The sequence below is a fragment of the Schistocerca americana genome, chromosome 2, assembly GCF_021461395.2.
Source record: "Schistocerca americana isolate TAMUIC-IGC-003095 chromosome 2, iqSchAmer2.1, whole genome shotgun sequence".
NCBI lineage: Eukaryota > Metazoa > Arthropoda > Insecta > Orthoptera > Acrididae > Schistocerca > Schistocerca americana.
The window spans coordinates 266,394,255-266,400,357 of record NC_060120.1 but is presented as its reverse complement, the minus strand read 5'-3'; positions in this window follow the sequence as shown (position 1 = coordinate 266,400,357).

The window sequence follows — 6,103 nt, the reverse complement described above, 5'->3', positions numbered from 1 at the left end:
GATAACTTGCCATTATAGCAGCAGTAACCGATCTAACAACTGCGCCTGACACTTGTTGTCTTATATAGGCGTTGCCAACCGAAGTTCCGTATTCTGCCCGTTTACATATCTATTTATTTGAATACTAATTTCTATACCAGTTTAACTGTCGCTTTATTTGTCAATACTACGCTATTATCACTGTTTCTGTTCTATCCTTGTATTTGGCAATTCTACGTATAAAAAATACCAAAGTTTGACTCGAATAGTGTAAAAATGCCACAATATTCAAATACATTTGCAAATACTGCAATATTTTCGAGTAGAAAATATACGTAAGCTTCACTTGAATTGGTGGCATGAAAAAAGACATTACCAAGCGTCCTGACATTGACAGCCAAGCTATTTCACTTTAAGTGTGTAAACTGAAGCCATTCAGCACACACACACACACACACACACACACACACACACACACTCCGCGCCGAGCGGCCTAAGGCCCTGCAGTCATTTACTGTGCGGCTGGTCCCGGCGGAGGTTCGAGTTCTCCCTCGGGCATGGGTGTGTGTGTACTTGTCCTTAGGATAATTTAGGTTAAGTAGTGTGTAAACTTAGGGACTGATGACCTTCGCAGTTAAGTCCCATGAGATTTCACACACATTTGAACATTTTTGAACACCCACACACACACACACACACACACACACACACAAAACAGCGTGCGCGAATGTCTTCGTTTTTGTGTCGTGTTCGAAAGTATCCATTGACAATACATTATTTCCACAAGCTTCTCCTTCACATAGGTACGAATCGATTGTTGCTATGATTTCAACGTCCTAGTTTCGACTACACTTGGAGGTCACCCAACCATCCACTTTCCACTGCTCTGCAAGAGCACCATCCAAAAGACACAATTAGATCACAGGAGGCTTTTAGCAAAAGTTCTGCTTTGTCAGCAAAATTTTGCCTCGTCAGCAAAAATTACCAGCTGTGCTGAAAACTACCTGAAAGACAGATTTATGTTTTACGTCACGTTGAAAGTTATGCATCCATAAAATTACGTAAAGCTTTCGGTATGTCAAAGTACTTAACAGGGTGCTCAAATGTATCTGAACGCTCTGAACGTTTAGCACCTTATTCGAAAGTATACAACCACAAAATTTACATTAAGCTTCACATGCAGACACGCAAATTAAGATGGTATAAGGCACAATGAGGCCTCCAAAGCTAAATTATTCTATGATGATTGTCAACGTTTCACAAGGCATCTGAGGGACGGAATACGCTGACTGAGCATTTTGACTTTTATGACAGTCTTGTCTTGCTGATAACCAATCCATTTCTCTTTCTTATTTCTCTTTATTAGCTCAGCGGTAATTTACGCACTTTGGCTGAAACGTATGTAATTTTATAGAAATAGGAAGTCCATTTTTTGTTTCAAAGTTCTCTCTCTCTACACCTCTCCCTCTCTCTACCTCCCTCTGTCTCTCTCTCTCTTTCTTTCTCTCTATCTCTCTCTCTCTCTCTCTCTCTCTGTGTGTGTGTGTGTGTGTGTGTGTGTGTGTGTGTGTGTGTGGTGGTGGGGGGGGGGGGGGAGTTTGAGTGGGTGGGTGAGTGGATGAGTGACAAATGGCGCCAAATTACACATTCAACGCCAGAAAGCTTGCCAACATCTCTTCTCATTCTGCTAAATCGAGTGAAGATTATGTATTTTTTCTACATGGAAATACTGTAGTATTTCCAAACATATTTGAACATGATGACAGTTTAGATGAAGGTTGGATAATTCTCCGTTTGAAAATTAGTACTTTGATCATGACGCCTCATTTCCACAATTCAAGTGAACTTGAAGTAATATTTTGGTATAGGAATACTGTAGTCTCAGCCAATATGTTTGAATATGGCACCATTTTTTACATTGTAAGTGAAGGTTACGTAATTTTCTGTATGATAATAGTGTTTATCTTTTAACATAACACCATTTTTATGCAATTCCACTTGATCTAATTTCAGGTTACCTAATTTGGCAGTTACGCTGTAGATGGCTGCTACCCTTTAAGGTCGGCTGTAACTGTAGGCTGTGATTGACTGCTTAATTTTTAATTTCATTTTATTGACCGCTAAAATAGTACACTGGGATTACCCTGGCGGTAGAGAGGCGGGCGGCCGAGGGGACGGGAGGAGAGATGGAAGGCAGAATAGGGGATGGGGGAGAAGGAGGGGTGGTTAGGTGGAGGGCCGTGTAGTGGGACAAGATTACGTAATGCGTTCAATGATATTGCCCTGCTCATTAATTTTCTCGATGTGTTGTATAAAGGTTTTCGACTAGTTGCACCTGTGTGCCGATAGATGTACTACTTCAAATCTCGTTTACTTCAGCGTATTATTGTGAGTAGAAGTATGTGACACAGGCGAAATGGGACCCGAATATATAACAGCAAAATAACTATTTTAAGTATAATAAATGTAACATTAATAGTGATTGGTAGTGTTATGAAAAAAATATTGTACTCGATATTTTTGGCATTATGTACTTAAAAGCCAACTTCAACATATTAAGTGGGTGATCTCTTGCCCATGTCATTTTATTTATTTACTCGTGTCCAGAACATAGTGTTCTGGTGGTGGAAAGATTTGCATCTGGAATATCTTCCAGCGTTGCCCAGGGTACGCCCGATCGTTTGGTTTTTCATGACATTAACTGAACATTCTGCGGGGAGGCTATTTCCGTGTACCCAGACTATGTCATACTAAGCATAAATAAACATTTAATGTCGATAAATTAAATAGATGAGCCACAGAATTATTTGTATAAATGAGATGGAAAAATATTTGACCTTATAGTTAATCAAGCAGCTGTTGTTTCTCTTTCCTTGGTATTGATATCGTTGATGTTTATGTAGTTATGAGATTATGCAGAATTTTGTTGCTTACCACTGTTTCATATTGGATTTATCAAACGGAGTGTCCTCCCTGGCTCCTTAGCGAAACTAATGTGCTGCATTGGTGTTATAACTTATTGCGATAAAGAAGGTCCCATTGTTAAAATGATGGTACTATGCAGTATAAACTACACAATTCGCATTCACCTGACAAAGAACACAACAGTGTAACTCGCAAAGTGCTGGTTGCGCTGTTGTCACTGTGGATAACAAATACAAGCTGGAGTGTCGCGCCTAAGTGGGTTAGACTGTGCTCGTAGCCACACACCACGAAAATTTAGTTTCCTTTAATTACACTGAGAAACATTACTGTATTTTTGTCTTAAAATAAATAATAATTACTTTTACAGTAAACGATGTCGAGAATCCCAGGGATTTGGCCGAGTGTCCATATAATGAGAAGACATACCGCGAAGACCAACGCATAGATGGAACTTACTTTGAGTGCAAGAAATGCGTCTGTAAAGAAGGATTTGACGGTAAGTGAATGACCTCCTTCCTGCAGACGTGCCATACACAATGGTATCGATGATCTACAGATTAATTAGATGTAGCCAGTCCGTATATAAATGGTACAACAGTATGTGCTGTGGATGTTGAATGTTGATTTTGTTTCAAGAAGTTCTATAAGAGTTTGTCTTCCTCTTTGTTGGTAGCCAGATTCTTCTCACAAACTTATGCTTTTTTGACAAGTTTTATCTGCATACACGTTAGTAATTGAATTTAAAAATTACTCGTCATAGTATATAGTATAGTTGTATAGTGCAATTTGTGTTTATGTTCTACTGTAAGGGTTGTTGAAGAAGAGACGTTTCAAAATTACACCCTAAGGGGCGAAATAGGAAATGAAACGTGCTTTGAAAATACGTCAATATTAAGGCAGTTTAGAAGGTAGGCCTACGGGAATTGGTATTTCGTCTCCCTGTAAGAAATAAAGAAGCACACGTGTCAGCGTTTTTAGAAATTTAACCTATATTATGGTGAAGTATTGGGCAAAATTTTTTAATTTTTTAAAATAAACCATTATTAAAGAAGTACTGAGGTATTTTTAAAGCTATATCTAGAAATTCGGTATTTGACTTCTCGGTTACCACAAAAAAAATACGTGATTCACAGTGTTTGGAAATTCAACCTCTATGATGGAAATATTTCATTACGCGGGCATTTTTGAAGATAAATGTATGAAAATTTGTGTTTGTTCCCACACAAGGAAATACATAAGGGAGCACGGGTAGCACCAGATGGAAACACAATAAATCAGAATGACCATATACTAATTGATGCAAGGTACTAGTCAGACTTACTGGATGTAGGGAGTTTCAGAGGTTTAGATAGAGACACGGATCACTTCCTAGTTTGTACATGTGTGAGAGCAGCAATACCTAACGCAGTGAAAGGAACCTGGCCCAAGACACAGAAATATGACATCGCAGCTTTAGATTCACAGAAAGCAAGGGAACGATACCAGGAGAGAATAATTCAGGCCCTTGAAAACGCGCCGGCCGTTGTGGCCGAGCGGTTCTAGGTGCTACAGTCTGGATCCGCACGACCGCTACGGTCACAGGTTGGAATCCTGCCTCGGGCATGGATGTGTGTGATGTCCTTAGGTTAGTTAGGTTTAAGTAGTTCTAAGCTCTAGAGACTGATGACCTCAGCAGTTAAGTCCCATTTGAACCATTTTTGAACCTTGAAAACGCTGGAGAATTTTACAACATTGAGGATCAATGGGAAAAGATAAAAAAGACAGTTCAGACAGTAGCAAGCGTAAGGCAAACAAGAACTTCGTAGTTCGATACCTAATGTGAAACAGTAACAAATGAAAAAAAACATTAAGCACACAGAAGTACATTACAACCACACTGAACGAAGAAAACAGTGGAAGGCTATAAAGAAAAACGAATTAAATAAAGGACCCAGCAAAGGAAACAGAGTGAGTAGATTAAAGCAAATACTGAAGAAATGGAGCTTCTGAGAAGTGCAAACGAGGAAATTTTATAGAAAGGTGAATAAGGCATGGAAACCTTTTGAAGGCAGAACAAGTTTAATAAAAGATGAGAACAGCGAAATTATAAGTGAAGAGAAGGAGATATGTGAGAGGTGCCGTCGCTACTTTGATAAACTGCTTAGTCCGAGACCAGTACTACCGAGGAACTCAACAGAAGTACAGAAGGAAGAACGGTACTGACATACTTAACTTAGAAGATGTGAGAACAGCAACGAGGAAATTAAAGAACAACAAGGCGACAGGAACGGAAGGCATTCCGGTAGAACTTTTTAAGCAAGAAGACACTGAATTGGAGATGAACAACCTGAAACTGGTTAATCTAATGTGGAAAGAAAAGGAAATGCCTCAAACTTCGAAAGAGGCAATTATATACCCTATGTATGAGAAAGGAGACCACATGAAATGCGATAACTGTAGGGGGATCACACTGCTTAATCTGGGATATAAAATTGCTCTCTAACATACTGTACGATGGACTGCTCCCAATACCGGTGATGGAAACGAGGCCGTACAAGTGTGGATTTATCCCCAGTAAGTCAACTATCAACCAGATATTTACCCTAAGACAAATTCTGGAAAAAAACAAAGGAATTTCATCTTTTTATTGATTTTAATGCAGAGTAATAGTATAGACAGAGAGCAACTATATCATACTCAAGGTGAATTGGGCATTCCAAAAGAACTGATAAAGGTAGTAAAGAAGACAGTGAGAGAAATGCAAAGTTGCATAACAACTGGGAAAATGTACAAAATAATTTGGAAAGTCAAAACGGAGTACAGCAAGGTGATTAGCTAGCATGCCTCCTATTCAACGCCGCCTTGGAGAAGGTGATGAGAGAAGCAAATATCTTGAATAAGGGAACGATTTTTTATAAATCTGTGCAGATACCGGCCTAAGCGACATGGTAGCAAGGGTATGGAAGAAACATTCACTGTACTTGAACAGGCTGGCAGGAATATAGGACTAAATATCAATCAGCAGAAAACAGTCTGCCACCGTAGCTGAGTGGACAGCGCTCCAGCTTGTCATGCCGGGGGGGCCCAGGTACGACTCCTGGCTGGGTTGGAGATTGTCTCTGCTTAAGGCATGGGTGTCTGTGTCGTCTTCCTCGTCATCATTTCATCCTCATCGATGCGCAAGTCGCAGAAGTGGCGTCTCCTCAAAACTGGCGATCAG